General features: G+C 37.7%; 1 long non-coding RNA gene across 1 annotated transcript; it reads right to left on the bottom strand.

The window, feature by feature from the left end:
- Window positions 1–294: 294 nt before the first annotated feature.
- LOC122995355 lies at window positions 295–16,981 on the bottom strand. Its single transcript, XR_006406783.1, has 3 exons — window positions 16,789–16,981; window positions 15,020–15,022; window positions 295–305 (listed from the first exon to the last, which is right to left on the bottom strand). It is a non-coding gene; the product is annotated as an uncharacterized LOC122995355 (long non-coding RNA).
- Window positions 16,982–17,739: the final 758 nt, after the last annotated feature.

Below are 17,739 nucleotides of genomic sequence, written 5' to 3'. Positions count from 1 at the left end.
GTACCAGGATGTTTGAAGGCACCAGTCTGTTCCACGGGGTCACGGAAAGGAGTTCAGACAGGTAGCTATTTTTAGATGTTATTTTGCAAAAGATGATTTAGCAACTCAGATAATCATATCATGAACAGACAGTCATGTTGCACGGTGTTTCTATTCATTCTATTCAGCCATAGAAGAAGTAAAGCATTGGAAATCATATTTTTAGGCATTAGATATCATGAGGGAGATTTTGAACTCCATTACTATGAGAACTGTCACTCTGTGCTGTTTTGAAGTAGACGCCATGATACAGAGGAAATGAGAAGCTTTTCATGTTTAATTAATAATGCTAATGAAACTTAATTAGAGCAGCTTATGAAAAATGCATTCAAATGAGAGATGAGCTTTATCCTTAAATAACAAGCCTCCTGTGCTGGATTTGGTGTCCTATTACATGCTAATTAGACTGCACTAGGGACTGTTAATGAGCATAGATCATTTCAATCTTTAGCACAGCAGGGCCTCCACCAACTGCTTATGACTATATATGTAGAAATATCTTTCCACATGTATGTATACAGTATTGGTTCATTGTTTGTGATTATAACTGGAACTCTATCAGGCCTATTGTTATTATCCACTGGATAATAGATGGTTCACTGAGTATTGCTTATAGATTGAAAACCTGAAATTGTTGGTAAAAATATATTGTACATGGACACAAGTCAATGGTTTGCCAGTACTGTTTCCCCCTAACACTTTAAATGAATTAAGAGTTTATTTTGTATTCCAGATCTAAATTGCATTTTTATTCACTAGCTAATTTCAGTGCACAGTGGACCAATGAGTGATAAAACAGCTAAACTGACTTTTAAATTTGCAATTTTGTAGCCATGTTAAAACTTAGTTTGTAAACAATATTTTATTTTCAAATAAAAACAGTTACTGTAAAAAGGTTGAATATAAATTCACTTACTCCTGTTTTTTGTGGTGTAAAATCCTTTGTAATTTCATCTGTTTTAATTAATGACTTACATTTGCTGCACTGAAAAAAACTTGAGACTGATAAGTGCATCATACATAGCCTCAGACCATTTGGGCAATCTACAATCCTCTGGGAGTGTCTGTTAAAAAGACCTTGCAGACTGCAGGCTATCAGTTCAGTTTACAGATCTGGAAAAAAAAAATCTTCAAACAAGCTTGTACTGTTCATTTGGTGTTTGCTGAATCCCATCCAAAAGTACATTTTCAGATATGTAATTCATATTTTTGCATTCAATTTTGTATGTTAGTCATATCAATTATGCACATTTGGTTTTCTACACTTTCATCTAAATGCAAAATGTCAAAAATAATAGATATGTAACACTAAAAAGCATATCTATTGATGCATGCTGTGTGCTGAAAGTACATGGATGGTCTTTATGTAGAGAGACAGTGGTGAACTGTCACAGTGTGTGTCATCTCCAGCTTTCTAACAGCTTACTAACATCACAGCTCAATTGTTGAAAATGTCTGTATACCCTGCAGGTAAGGGTCTATTAAATCCTCCTACACTGTGATCCTGCTCCTACGCCTGATTCTATCTCAACCTGTAAGGCTTTTGGTCAGCAACACCTATTGCAACTTACTTCTCCTGAATTCCAATAAATTAACCCCTGAAAAAGCAACAAAGCAATCCTTGATTCTATAGCTATGACATATGACAATTCATGCCAGCTGATAAATGATCAGAGAGATACATACACAAACTAATTAAGTATATAACCGGTGCCTCTGTGCTAAAGAAAGAGAGGGGGTTGGATGAATGGGTGGATGTGTGCGCTCTGTTTTACACTGTCAATTTGGCAGACGCCTGCAGGGGCTGGTGTGTTGCCATGGTGATATGAGCAAGGCATGAAAGAGCAGCAAGGTTTGCCTAACAGGACCAGTCTCATAAGGACTGATAAAATGAGAACCTTTCTTTAAGAGTCTCACATACACTATGTGCCTGTTCAACACAACCCAGAGCTTTCCTCTTAAGCACAACACAATTTTCATTATGATTGAATTAGACCTTCCTATTTAATGCTTGAATCAGTTTAAAACATGCACTTTTATGAGGGTAAAATTCTGCTTTCAATCCAGTATTCACCAGCTATTATTCTAATATTTTATATTATAAAATTTGTTGCAATTTCTATCAATGGCCATGTCGTCATTTGCCAAAAACCTGTACCAAATGTACTGGGTTTCTTTTGAGTAAACTGAAATTTGTAAATACTCATAACTAATTAATTATAGGCCTGACTCATATGTCTTCAACAGAAGTTTTTTCATGATTAATACTTATTGCTGGTAATATCTTGGGATACCAGCAGTCAAAATTTTACCAAAGTCATTAGGATACATAATCTGGGCACCATGAATGTCTGTAAGAAATTTCATAGCAAATCCATCCAATAGCTCTTGAAATATTTCAATGGCAGATCGAGCAACTGACTGACTGACAGACCCACAGAGTGACATCGCCATCCCTACACCCAGGATGCTAGTGTGGCCTTTGCAGAGTGGGGTTAAGATCTTCAGAGACAGATAGTGTGCCATGACGCTCCATGTGGATTACACCCTCCCAGTCAAGCTACTCACTATCAGATGAAAAGAAGCAGCTGAAGCGACTCCATGCCTACATGGCTGACTACACCCTCCATAGGCCAACAGTGGGAGTGTGCAGGGACAAGGAACACATGGCACAGTGAATAAGCCATTCCATACAGGGAAAAAAGGGGGAAACATGAGTCACAAACAAATTAGCATGTATATACATACAGACTCTGAGCCAAGTTTTGGTCACACATTGGCCTCTACCATTGAAATACAAGCTGAATAGAATGTGCAATTCCATATACAGGTACTGGGATAAAAACATGATTTATAATAAAAGTATGTGAGTGATATTTAAGAAATAAATTGGCATAGCAGATGCATGTGGTAATTCCAAAACAGATAAATAAGAGCTTATGGTTGGGATAGTTTAAGTAAATACTCATGTCCAAGTTGTGTTTTTGTTCATCTTTCTCAGTGACTGTATTGGACAATGTAAACATTCCTGTCAGATTTGCGTTCTTGATTTCAGCTGTAGGCATTTGAGTACATCTTAAGATGTCCATTGTCTTTTTTTCTTTCAGATGATTGGACTGAATAATGTTACTGTTTCCTTTCTTTTCATTTTCAAATATTGCATTGTCATAATCATTCTTACCTGCAGTTGATTTTGTCCTTTTTTGTTTGTTTTATTTTGGTTTTAATCACATGTATTTTCAACCAGCAACCTTTGTTATTCAATTAATCCTTCAAGTAATTTCAGTATGCTCTTTTGTGTGTGTGTCATTGTGTCAATCCCTGTTGTTTGGCTCTCTGCTTTTATCACGGTTCAAATACTAGCTTGTTGGAGTGTGAAGGTTTTTCAACTGACAAGTCATTAACCATTACTAATTGTTTTGATGCAGTGTGTTCTGGTGTTTCATTTTTCTTCTACACATGGCACACTGGATTGTCAGCTACGTGCGTTTTAACGATGTAAATTGCCTTTCTGTAATAGTCTTCCCCACACCAGGTTAAGGCTGTATTACAGTCTAAACAGGCTGTAGTATATCTTCTTCCATCTTCTGGACATACTATGGAACAATTGACTGTTTACTGTTCTCATTAGTGATCTGATACGCTCCAGTCATTATTCCAGCTGACAGGTCAGTGTACCCTTTGGGTGAGCCTGATTCGTTTTCATGCGTGAGCCCAATCATTAATTCAACCAGCAGACATGGCCTACAGCTTTAGAAAATACAGAATAGTGAGTACTTTATGCTGCCTTTCAGCTCCCTCTGAGACCCATAATTAAGAACTTCCGACCAGGACAGATTCACTGGAGTGGCCTGCTGCTGTTTCAAACACTGATGAAATCTCTTAAATCAAAGCCAAAACAAGGTTTTACAGACTTGTAAAATCTCAACACTGCATATGAAAGATCCAAGTCTGTTCACATTATTAGCAACATGAAAAGTCTTAAATTGGCCGATCTGGTACTCGGTAAGTGTTGATGGACAGGTGCATTAAAAATGATGGATTAATCATCCTCAGCACTTATAATAATGAATCACACATCCAGAGCTTTGATGCACCTTACTAAGACTGAGGACGTTCAAATATTTCAACTCCAGAACCATCATCCAGAAGAAACTGCATCATACTGCACCACCTTCTTGTGTCAGCTATTTTCAGCTGAGTGCATCCAACCAAACCACCTGTCACAAAAGTAGGAGAAATCATCTGGACTTACAAAACTGGTTCAAAGGCTCCAAATGGCTTTGATATTCTTTTTTGTTAGAATATTCTTTATTAGAAAAGAGGAAATGAAGGCAGCACAAATGTTTCAGCCTCAAGTGTTCTCCACTGATACTTTCAAGGCCTATACTCAGACCAAGTACATGATTCACATATGCACACACTGAGAGGGTATATTTTGGCCTTTTAGCTTGTTGATATATCATGTGCTCACAGGCTCATAGTAATCTAATAGTTACAGTTTTGGATTTCAAATAATATATAAAAATGAATCAGCTAGACAAGGTTGCAACTCACTTATGTGAGGTTATACAGTATAAGAAGTTATGCTGAATAAAGAAAGACTACAATGGCAAAGCAACTGTTGATTTCCATTATAATATATTATGACAACAGTGTTATGCGAGATACAAATTGAATCATTCAAATAGAACAAAACTACCACCTATTTCCAAACAATATGTAAGCTGTTGTGTTACCATCTCTGATGCTCTAATAGCACTGATACACTAAAACACCAATTTTATGCAATGCTCAAGAACTTCAACTTAAATTCATAAATTGTGTTTAAAAATCACTCACTATTTTTACATCACTCAGATTTTTAAGTTTTCCTTTGCACCTCCTCTTTCACTGTTGGATATATCTTATGTCTCTGACACCCTCAAATTCTCAACCACAAATTCTCAGCTTCCTTTCACTTATTCTTGTCTTGTTGCTTCTCTTTTTATGTTTACCTCGTTATTCACACTTCTTTATACATGCTGGTTGTTTGTCTCCACTCTTTTGCCACCCTCCTCTTACTGTAATATTCTGCTCCTCTACCCTTTAATTCCTCTTTTGTTTCCTCCCATTTTATTCTTCACCTCGTATCTTTCCTCTTTCCCTTTCACTCTTGTAATCCCCTTCTCCGTCCTCTCCTATTGTGTCTCTCTGTTCTTCTCATTTATTCCTGTCCTCCAGCTCTCTTTGTGTTCATTACTATGCTCCTAATCCTGCGCTTCCTTTGCCCGTCCTCTCAACTCTTTACATCTCTTCTTTATTTCCAAATTCATACCCTTAACAGTCAGTGCAACTGTTACATAGTTATTGCTTACATTCTCTGTGTTCATTTAGGTAATCATTCACCCTGTATTGGAAGTGTATGGCCAACACTAATGTAGGTGAAGTTTGACTGACAACTAAAAACTACTACTCATCTACTCAGTTTTTACTGGGAATTTTAATCACTAAGTGATTATATGATAAAATAATTTGCCGGAATTTTTAGATTTTGAGGAGAAAGGAGTGAACTTGAAACATAGCAAAATGCTGGCAAAAGATGCTGCTTCTGTTATGGCAAGATCATGAAAATGAAAAAAAATTAGATTCTACCAGTTATTTTGGAGCAAAATCTTGATTTTGTGCACACTTATTTAATCTTTGCTTAATATATTTTGTCATATTCCGAGCACTTGAGAATGTGAGTTAGTACTTACCAACAACTTTTGGCTATCAGGTTTCAGCAGGACATGTGCACACCTGGCTGAAAGGATCAAGTCTTATTGACAGTACAGAACAGTACTGTAGTCTGACAGAGACAGCTAAGGGAGCACTGAGTCTGACTTTAGTTTCTGTAAAACATTGGGTGTGGTGACACTTCAAGGTCAAATCAAAGGAATTTTTACTGTGCTCTCAGCCAGAGTTTTCATGTGGGGGACATAAACTGCCAAAACTGCACTGTGCAGTGTGCAGCTTTGAAGATATAGCAGCCAGCAAAGGAAATGCTACAATTTGCTCCAATCCAAAGTTACAAATTCTCCTACAACTCAAACATAAGACTACACTCCCAATTTGTTTTAACTCTGTCAAAATTTGATCTGTGCTTAAAAACTTTCCCTTCTCTAAAATCTTGACGTGCAGGCTGATGTCAATTCAACTTTGTTATGGACATGCTTAATAGTTCTGTCACTAATGAGCATCCACAGTTGACAGGTACTGGATGTGTTGCTCATGTTGAATGATGTATTTGTAGCCAAGCTTTGTTTTTTGAGTGACATATTCTATCATTTGAAACAACTTAGCAAGGAACCTGTTACAGAGCTGCCATAAAACTGACCCCTGTCTTGTGGAAACATTTCAAAACTGCCTGATCCCTTTGTTTGCCAACTTACATCACGGTAAGAATCTTCACTGCACTGTGTGTAACTTCATGCAGTAGTTACCTGTAGTGAAAAATGAGATTTTTAGAGGCACTGAAAACCGACTTTGCATCACATTTTGACAACTTGAAAACCTCTGCTGAAGTTATAAGATTTGTGAAGGACGCTTTCTGAGGAGTTTTCAATGACAACAAAGCAGCTGATTACAGTACACAAGTACAGTACATACCTGTGTGCAGCAAACATCCTAAGTTTTCTATTTGTTCTGTGCTTTGGGAAGGTATGTTTTTTCCCTAAAGTCAAGTTTATGTACACATGGATTCTTGTTGTTCTGTTATAGTATGTGGACTGTGATTGCAAGGTGCACAGGTTAATATGGACCAGCATGCCAGATAAACACTCACCTTGCTCTCATGTACAGCAGAGAGACCTCGCTTGAAATAAAATCTTACAGGGCTAGACTACAGGGGATTGTGGCCCATGTCTGACACTGGGGCTTCCAGATCATATTCCCCAGGAGCTCAGGAGACCAGGCTGGCGAAACAAACAGAGAAGGAGAGGCGGTTCCCAGAGATATCTGCAACAGAGGCACACAAAGCCACCGCTTCCATCTATGATCCTCACAAATTTGAGGTCAATAAACAAGAGGATGAGATTTCATCTTATGCAAGGCACTGTTCAGATTTTCGAGAGGAATCACTGGTATGCTTCAGGAAAACTTTGTGACATTCTTCAGTGCCAGACTCCCTCTGTGAAATTGAGGATTTTATTCTAGAGAGAGCAGACAGAGATATCAGCTCCTGTAAAAGCAAAGTATCTGTGTCTTTATAAATTGTATGCGTGTTGTCAGTACACAGTGAAAGGCAGAATATTTGATTATGATGCTGAGATTTTATACCTGACTGAGACCATTTTTCTTGCCTTGGGATTTTTGGATGAGTGCTGCTATTTGTTGTTTACGCTCCTAGCAGCAAAGTAACTAGAGCAACAGCTACTATTGCAGACTACATCCACATGCTGCAGCAACAACATCCAGACGCTCCAGCAATTGTTGTTGGAGACATGGACCATTGCAGATTGCAAATAATAATGGCAGGAATTGATCAATTTGTTAAGGGACATACAAGGAAGGCTACTATGTTTAACAAATGCTTTGTAAATGTGGAGGGAGGTTGTGTGGACTACCAAAGGCTAACTCAGATTATAATGTGGTTCATATTTTACCATCTTATAAATCTAAATAAACCAGGGGTAAACCAGAGGAAAAAAATAATGTTTGGTCTGAAAGCAAAGAAAAACCTAAAACATGCTTTGATTGTACCGTGTTGGAAAAGTTTCATCATCGCTCCTTGGACGAAGTAACCATAAATAACAGACTATATGGAATCTTCAGTTGTCAACCAAAGAAATAAAGTCTATCCAAACAAGATGTGTTAAGCAAACTATCAATTTAGGAAAAAATGCCCTCAAGAAAAGGGACACAGGAGAATGAAAGCATGTAGAGTTAAGGGGGAATCATAGGCGAAGAGGGTACACAAGCTATAATTATAGAAGGCTTTAAAAGCAACACCAAACACTTTTTGAAATGAGGGATGAATTGTTCAAAATTTCTCTGGGCAGTGAGTTGTTAATGTAATACTGAGGCTAATTGGCTGAGCTGACCTTGTGATTTACCCATTTGTATTTTATTGATAAAGTAAATGAAACCACAGTAAGTGTTAAAATACAACTCTAGCAGTATGTGACAAACTGTAATTGTCATTATGGACCTCAAAGAGAATTATCACCCGAATCTGCAAGTTTACTCAGCTCTACTGAACTTTTTAGTGTTTTTCAGCACATTGTTTTGGTTTTTACAGGCCTTATCTTTACTGTTTTGGTTCAGTCTCACTGCTCTCATGAGTTTTTCCAGACACACACGGCAGCTGTTGGATATGTACAGTTAATAGGCAACTGCTTCCTAACACCTTCACCAGATCAACTTTATAAGGCGTTAATATGTTGTGCTGCCCCCAAGTGGCAAAAAAAAAAAAATCAATTAATGCAGGTATAAACTCAAGTACTTGAGTCAATGCATATTTTAGCTTACCCTTCAATTTTATGACTTGCCCCTCTTCTCATGTTGGACTGAATAGTGGAGTGTGGAATACAAATTACAAATATTAGAGAGGAATTGGCAATTTGGTACATTTCTCTAATATATCATGCTCATACACACACACAATCAACAGGGAAACCAACACGGAATGTCTCCCTTGTGTGAGCTCTTGACTGGCAGCTCAACTAATCAGTCTTTCATCCTTTTCATTTTATTAGTTTGGGTGGACATCAAAATGTGCCCTTTGTACTTTTGTATGTTGACTGAAATACAGGTGGAATTAGGAGGAGTGTTCAATTAATCATCTATAATGCCCACTTCATGGCTCAGATGGTATCTATTAAGAAAACAACAGAATTGGTGGTTTTTGTTAGATTTTTAAAATTGAATTTCCCTAATTAAATTCACATCAGCCAAATACTATTGCTAACTTAACAATATGTGTTAATGTCAGATATTTCAATGTGATTAAAAATATTAAGTTTGCTGACTCTGAATGATACCTTATAGCTTGTAGCTTGTAGCTTGTAAGCATTTGAGTCATCTTTTGGTCTGCTGATCAGACAACTCCAGCACATGCATTTAATCTACACATCAGATGGTGTGGCAATTTAACCAAATGATTCCTAGTTAAAAGACACGCACCACAGGCAGTGGATTCCCACTTAATTAGTTTATCGAATAAAATTCTTAGAGTAACTGACTAATGAAAAAAAATGATGTGTAAAATATAGCAACTTCAAATACATTCTAGTATATGGGGTAGAAAGTAGGAGGTAAAGTGCTCCAAAAACATTCTGCCGCTGATGCATAGGTAGCACTGCTGCCATCTCACATTCATCTGTAAGGCTTTAAAGAGTACACGTTATGACAAAAAGGAAGTGATGCACTATGTATACATACATGTTTACAATGCTGTAAAAATGCATTTAATTTTTCTTAACACTTTTTCAAATATTTTGCCATTTTAAAATTTTATATTTGAAAAACTATACATTTTAGCACCTCCATGTAGCCCTAATCAGTAGGAGAATGCAGTGGATCAGAACAGTTTGCTTATGGAAGCTGATGCAGGTAAAGCTGTATGCAATTTGGGGCATTAGAAATTAGTCAAATCATAAGTAAGTTTCAGCCTAATTATAATGTTTTTCAGACTTCCACACACTATAAACCAAACTTACAGTTGGCTGGTGAGAGCTGTTGGAAGGCAACTATACAGTCTGTGTGTGGGCCGATTAACCAAAACAATAAGCTAGATGTGGCAAAAACGTGGGTTTTGCAGTACAGCGACTCTTTACTAGGTGGATGTACAGACTGGTATCAGAAACAAGGTATCCTAAATAAATGAGTAATTAGCACATTTGTCCTAAATTACATCATATACTATATGTTGGCATACATCTCTTAATGACAAATACAATACTGAACAAATACAATACAATTTCTGACAGGTGTAAAGAAAGCTTTCTATATTATATCAAACATGTCATATTTTCACAACTCAGATGTAAAACTGTGTCATCAGATACTATCAGTTCAAGGTACACTTACTAGCTTTTTATCAACTGCTAATAAACTGGTTTCATGGCAGCTATTAATGTACAGTGATACCATCATATAAACATTTTTGAGCTTTTTTGTTTGATTTTTTTGTTTGAAAACTGAAGTCATGACTGAGCCGTCTGCTGGAATACAGTCAGCCAACTAACTAAATAAAATCTTGAGTGAAGAGGAAGAAAGCAACAGCCGTCAAAACTAATCCCACAGACTTCTGGACCCCTGGAGCTTTGCTGATGGCCATACTTTGCTTTCCAAAGCATGCAAAAGAAACACACATGCTAATACACACACACACACACCCACACACACATACACATAAAATAAATAAAATACAACTATACGTAAAACAATTTTGCTATCTTATCAAGTTAAACTAACAATTCTGCTAACAGCAGCAATGCGCTTCAGGGTGTCAGCCCTACAAGCATACCACTGGATGTCTGATAACATAACAGCAGATAATAGCCCACATTTCTGTTGATGCTATAAGCATCCCACTATGTCTGGAGGGGAGGTGAGCCTAACAGCTGTGGTGCCAGCTAACAAGCCTGTAAGTAATTGGTGGCAGCGCTCTGGAACAATCCATACACACAACAGCAAACAATCGGATCAGATAAGCAGAATTTGTTTGTCCTCTGTGTGCTTTCAGGCCATAAAGCAAACGTTCACACACAGTAACTAAGAGATGTGTAGTATGATCCATACAACCTGTACCAACTTTCTATTTCTACATGGACCCATTTCTACATTATTATTTCCTGTAGCACAACAAATTGAAAGTGTTAATCACTCAAACATTTACTCCTACCCATGTAGTGCAACTTTAATAATTTAAGAAAAAAAATAAGTTAACGAAGTGGTGTCAAGTTTTCCATAAAAATTGGGTGACCTACACAAGGAATTGTTTGAAAATAATAAATGTTCTCTCTTCACTATGCATTTAACTCACTGATAAATGATGTACCTTTCAGGTTGTCATTTTATTAATGACTCCATGTATTAGTTCCCAGACCTGCACATCTGTTGTTGAAAATGCATGTCTCAAAACTTCTGAATATGCATGTTGTCCTGTAGACCTAATACTGCCCGTATGAGCAGTTTGGTCTAACCTGTATAATACTGTAACATTAAAACAAACATTAAAACCTAATAAATAGGAATGTGTAATTACTTTACATATACTCATTTAAAAATGATCATTAACCTTGAAGACTCAACTTGCCCAATACTGACTTAGCGGGCCCACATTTTTACTTTGGGCATGCTAAATTCTGATTGTCTGCTAGAACCCAGATTGTCTAAAAATATTATACCTGACTAGTGATTGTCGTAACTCAGGTTGTACTTCAGGTTCAGAACAAAGGTTTGAACAAGTAAAATATAAATAATGAGGTAGGTAATGCTCACATATCACATGAGGTTTTGGAAAGCAGGAGAAGAGGACAAAGGAGACGTTCTGTTGTACAGAATTTGGAGAAGACTCTGTCCTAAATCAGGACCAGGTAAAGCACAAAGAGGCATCATCTACTGCTTGTTGAATGTCTTTATGTTATCTTTTTTAAGGGAACGTCAACTGAATATCCATGTCATTTTCTAAAAATGTCCCGCTTCACACTTACGTAATGTCACAAATTCACACCTGTCAGCAGCAAAGTACAACTGCGGTATGGTGACTGCCTCACAAGGAAAGAGGATCCAGGGATTTGAAATGATAACTTTCACTCACAACCCTTTGGCTTAATGGTAATGTAAAAGAGGAATTAAAAGGTTTACTTCAGTGTACATAGACTGAGTTCTACTCGTTGCTTCATTGGTAATATCAAGTGTCTGTCACAAAACATAAATTGATGTGGAGGACATCTCTCAAACCCTCATTTAAACCCTCATCTTAAACAGATAAAACAACACTCTTTGATTTTCATCATGAAAGCTCATTGCTTGTCTATCCTGACTTGGATCCTGCAATAAAGACAATCTGCTAGTGAAACTGATCATGATTTTTGTGATATAAGGGCTACAACAGACTAATGCAAAATTCCAATGGAGTCACACTTAGACTGACTTATGGCTTTTTTAAATATACCATGTTTCTTTATACTCACATATATTCAAGAAATACCATGTAAAATTGAGCATTGCAAGAATTCAGTAATCAACCACCACAGTATAGCCTATTATAAAGAAAAATGAATATACAGTGCACTGCTTTTGGTGTACTAGAACAGATTATGTATCAACTTTTGTCAATGGATAACTTGTGTTTAAAAAAAAAAAAGAGAAAAAAAACAAATCGACAAATGTTTAATATTTTATTTCCGATGAGTTATGCTAGTCGCAAGCACCAATCTAAAACTAATCCTCTCCTTTTGTTTTCCTCCAGGTTACATGGCTGCCTACAAATATTGAACCAAACAGCATTAAAGAGCTGAGAAAGGGAATGAGTGTTAATGAAGTGTGTTTGTCAATCAAGCCTAACACTGGTATGAGCATGGCTTTACATATCCTCCCCATGGGAGTATCATACCGGGGCATGCATTCTGTGTATTTGCACAGTGTAAGACTATGTGCGTTCACTGTTGGAGATATGTCTGTCACTGCCTCTCCTGAGGCTATATGCAGGAAGAGGCCATCTGTTTATTTTGTCCTGACATCAAATCTGCTTACAATACTTTAGAGGTCTATATTTTCTGAAAAGGTATAAAAAGACTTGTTATTTTTACAGAGATGAGTTTCGACCTTTTCATTTTGTTCTTACATATGACAAGTTTGTACCGTTAATTATAGTAAAAAAGCTTGATGTTCATATTTATGGCACAGTATATCAAAGGATCAGCCCATCCTGTGGATTGGCGGCCACACCGAATTGACAGCAACAGTTCATGATGTCTTCCTTGTCTTCTCTTTTTCTCAAGCCCACATGTCATGGTGTGACTGTGTACATTGTCACCACCATCCCACTCATCCCACTGTTGCCACTTGAACAGACTCAGACTTGCAAATTTCCATCGTAATTAAAACAAAATCATACTGTGAAATAAAATTCACAATATATTTCATAACACAAAATCTAATTATCTTTTATGAGAAGGGTGGCCACAACTACAACAAACAACGGATTCAAGGATTTCTCTGTATTGTCAAGTGCAGCAGAAATTAAGCGTCCATACTTGACTGCAGAAGGAGCGATGGTTTATCAGTCAGATTGTGATAAACCGACACTGATACTGATTTTGTATGCCTGAATTAACTCCTGAGCTGTTAATTGCTTTTAAGAGAAAGTCACAATGTCAAACACAGCATTTGGAATATTATCCTTTTTATTATTGTTGTACCTTGTTAAAAATATGAATGATTATAATCAGCCAACACCATACACTGGCTTGTAAAAAGTCAAAGTTGGGTTCTTCTAAAAAGAAAAACATTTCTGCAGTCACCCAGATAGGCATTACATAACAAGTGGTTATCTTGAATTTGAAATGGTTGATGTCCCTACTCTTAAAAGACCTCTATTAGCCAGCCGAAAAGTGCAAAGATTGCCAAAGATGATGGAAAATGAATATCAAGTGCAATACATCATTCTTGTCTGGTCAGTGATATGGCAATCCCGGGTGGAAAATTAATTTGATTTCCACTACAGTCTGACATTGTGAGATGAGCAGCAGCAGCACTTTCTGTATTTTCTGCCAGCACTGATCATCACAGTGTCAAGAGTTCCAGATTTTGAATATATTTTCATATTTTTGTGTTTTGTTTTATTTGATATAATGTTATCTCATTTTCAGTCTGGACTGTCAATGGTTCTGTAGATGTCTATTAAGATTCTCAGTCATACAGATCATGGTTATCCAAGGTAGGTTGAATCGAGGGCAACTGGGCTTGGTTGTAGATACTTGAATACGTTTTGCCTCTCATCCAAGGGGCTTCTTCAGTTCTATCTGACTGCCGGGAGTCCCAGGTATTTAACATTTGTGGGGTCGTTATCAAGGTCATTGATACCACTTGGTTTGTTAGTGCTCCTGGGTGATGTAACAACAGTCTTTAAGAGTCACCTGAGGCCAGGTGTAAACGACAGTCATTGGAGTTGTCACATGAGGCCACATGTGAATGGCTGTTAAATCTCCTGGGAAGGGATGAAAGGACAGCATTGTAGGTTGGGAGTAAGTGGTCTCGCAGACCTCGTCCTCTGTTGAGAGATGGCTTCTGTACTTTGATATAGGCTCTTTCAAACCATCTGTCCTCCCTATAAAAATTATGTACATTGTTGTCCTTATAAGAGGGTCCCTTATCTTTCAAGTGTAGGTAAACTGCTGTGTCTTGACCTGAGGAGTTGGCCTTCCTGTGTGCCATGCGTTTGTTTAATGGTGGTTTCTTGTCTGGGTTGAGGTTGGGTCTGTTGTTAAGCGTATTGTCATGTAGCAGTCATTTCCTTGTGGTTTCAATGTAAACAATGAGGTCACATCATAGGACACCATGGTTTCATCTCGGTTCAGTTTCAAACCTCAAACCTTGTTCACAAAAATCCATGGTGTTTTGAATATGATGAGTAGTGTTACCAACCAAGGGGGCTAAAATGGTAGATATATGTTTAGCAATAATGTCAGTAACTGAGTTGATGCTGCTGATAATGGACCTGAGGGAGGCTCCTTCTTTGTGAATCTGGGAGCCCATACATGCATGGGATGGCTTCTCCAGGATACAAGCGATGATATTGTTCACGAATGATGGTTTTTTCCTTCTGTAGCTGTTGTAAACATTTTATGACCTTTTTCTTGTATCCACTGGTGGGATCTTGCCTCAGTGTTTCATATGTATTAGTGTGGTGACCCTGGCATGGTAGTCTGCTGTGTTTAGGACTACTGAGCATCTTCCTTTATCGACCAAGTAGGATGGTGATGTTTTGGTCCTTGCTCATTGACGTCACAGCCTTCCTTTCCTGGATGGTTGGAAAGGAGTGCCTTTGTGCTGGAAAGGGCCGCAGACACCTTTAACCTGAGCTGTTCTGCCTCTGTTTCTGTCAAGGTAATTTTCCTTTATGGCTGATTCTGTTGCTGTGATGGGGTCTACTGCTGGCAAATGCTGTGGTGTGATGGCAAAGTTTAATCCTTTGGCTAGAACATCTTGCTGATTGGGTAAGTTCCCTGTCTGACAGGTTCTTCACCCATCTGTGGTATGTTTCATCCAGTGTGGAATTATCTTTCTTTTGCCCACACATGGGTGCTGGTGAGAAAAAAAAAATTAGCTGAACTTTTTCACTGGTGTCCAGGTTGTGCAGTAAAATGACGAGTGCTGAAGGTGCAAAGTCACCTAAGGAGGTCTGGGGCCATGCCCCCCTGGATTTTTTTTTTTTTTTTTCTTTCTTTTTTTCAATGGTGCAATCTGGCCATGCTTTTTATCTCTAGCAAAGGCACCAATTTATGCATGAAAAGTATAAAATAAAACATTTAACCTTCAAAAAATATGCTACTAGTGATGAAGCAGTCCTATGTCTCTCCTCTCAAAAAACTTATTAATTATATTAACTATCCAACTATATTCTAGAATAAAAATAATACAAATATCTGTACTTATTATCTTTGTCAACTCTAAAGGCAACCAAACTCTACATCAGTCAGTAAAAGAAAAAGTTTTCTTGTGAATGTCATATGAATATATGTGACTGCACACTGTCATTTATTCCAACTGCACACGGTCAATAACTAGTCTTATCAATACTCCTTATCAGTTTGGTTCTTTATCAATGGTTCTTGTACTGGTACTTTTTCATTACTGAATAATTGCTTTTAATAATAATTGCTTTTTTAAAAAAGAATAAATTCAGAACAGGATTAGAAAAATCTAATAAATATAAATAAAATTTATTTATATTTTAAATATGATTAAATGTTGTTTCTAGAGCAGCAACAGTTATGTTTACAACAGCAAAGTCACTATATAAACTCAATAATATCTCACTGGAAACAGATCTAAAATGTCAGTAAAATAAATAATAATGCTGGCATCAAAATACAGAGTGAAGTTTAGAAACAATGAAGAATGAAGTCATTCCTCCTGTCCTCTATCCTCCTCCCTCTGCTGCTGGTTGAGGGAGGAGGGCTGCAATCTCAGCCAGTAGCTAAGTTTACAAGAATTTGCCAAATTTTAAGATTGGTGGTAAACTAAGCTAAACAGTTACATACAGACAGCTTTTGTTTTAGCTTGTTTGTAACAATTTGCTATCAGCCAAGCTAGCATGCTGTGTAAGGCCTGAGCCACACTGTCTACCTCTACCTGAGCAGGTACCTGTGCATTGCTAAACTGCTGCAGCTCGCATGCGTGTGGTGTCTGCACAGACAGCGTTGCTGCTGCAGCGCTGTGACTGCCCAGCCCTATCATTGTACATAGAGTTTGACTTTGAAAATGGCTATCAATAATACAATTTTTCATATCATTACATTATAAATTTAATTTATATTTAGTTTAGACAGAAAATGTTTAGAAGTGTGTGCTCAATTGTGAAAAATAAATAATATATGTGAGGCGAATGCGGCTTTCTTTCTGAAGGGCATGGTGGGGTCTGGTTGGGGCTACTTCTGTGTCAGCCACATACACTCCTCACACAGGACTTTTTTTTTAACATTGATTATATTGATTATTCTACCAGTTAAACCCCTGCTGTCACCGCTCCAAGTGAAGAAAATCCCTCCAGAGGACACCAAATTCCCCAAACGAGCCAAACACACTCGACAAACAAACCTCCAAACTAATTGTCAGGAGGGAAACGGACAAAAAATAAGAAAAATAACAACACCAAATCTCCGTCTGGAAGCAGGTTAAACAACAGGCAAGAGTCCCGGTTTGACTAATATCACAGAAAACGAGCAGGAGTCGTGAAAAGAAGCTCCATGAGTCACCGACTCTCCACACTTGAGTTCCCCACCAGAAAGGCTCCCTGTCCCAGTGTGCACTGCATAGGCTGACCTGCAGTGGTGACACTTCATATTTTTTTCATGTCTGTGACATATTCTACAGATATAGACATTGAAACTATAGTGAAAGGCGTAATGTTGCTCGTATTATGTCAATATGACTATACGCACTATGACTATACGCACTATAACAGATTTTCATCATCTTTTTTGCTGAGAACTATGTACATCACACGGAAAAAAGGCAAGATGCTGAATCTAAGGCTATGTGGTTGTTCTAACCTGTTAACATGGGCGCCGAAAAAGCAAGAGACTCCACAACACACACGCTGCTCATGCAGGCAGTGTGTGTCCCTGGTATAAAACATAGTGGCAATGGATGAGAGACTGGAGACAGAGCAGATTGAAATATCGCTTTTCTACATGTTTATGCCTGTTTAACAGGTGTATTGATAAAGTATTGGCTTTTTACTTGAAGGTTTTATTGCACTTACAGTAATGGGCGTAGTTGTTGTCAGCTCGAGTTCTCTTCACTTCACCTGTGCCCTGCTGTTCGCTGACTTCACTCTGTGTGTGTATGTGTGTTTGTGTGTGTGTCTGTGTGTGTGTATATAGGACCTCAGCCCCAACAGAGAGAGCAGAGGAGAGGCTGGAGCATGATAATAAATTACACCCAAACGTTAAAAAATACCGATAAAAGAACCGGTAATGTCAGAGCTTATCAATACTTCGGTCT

The sequence above is a fragment of the Thunnus albacares genome, chromosome 13 (assembly GCF_914725855.1).
Source record: "Thunnus albacares chromosome 13, fThuAlb1.1, whole genome shotgun sequence".
Lineage (NCBI taxonomy): Eukaryota > Metazoa > Chordata > Actinopteri > Scombriformes > Scombridae > Thunnus > Thunnus albacares.
The sequence above is the reverse complement of the archived record's forward strand: the minus strand, read 5'-3'. Positions and strand labels throughout refer to the sequence as shown.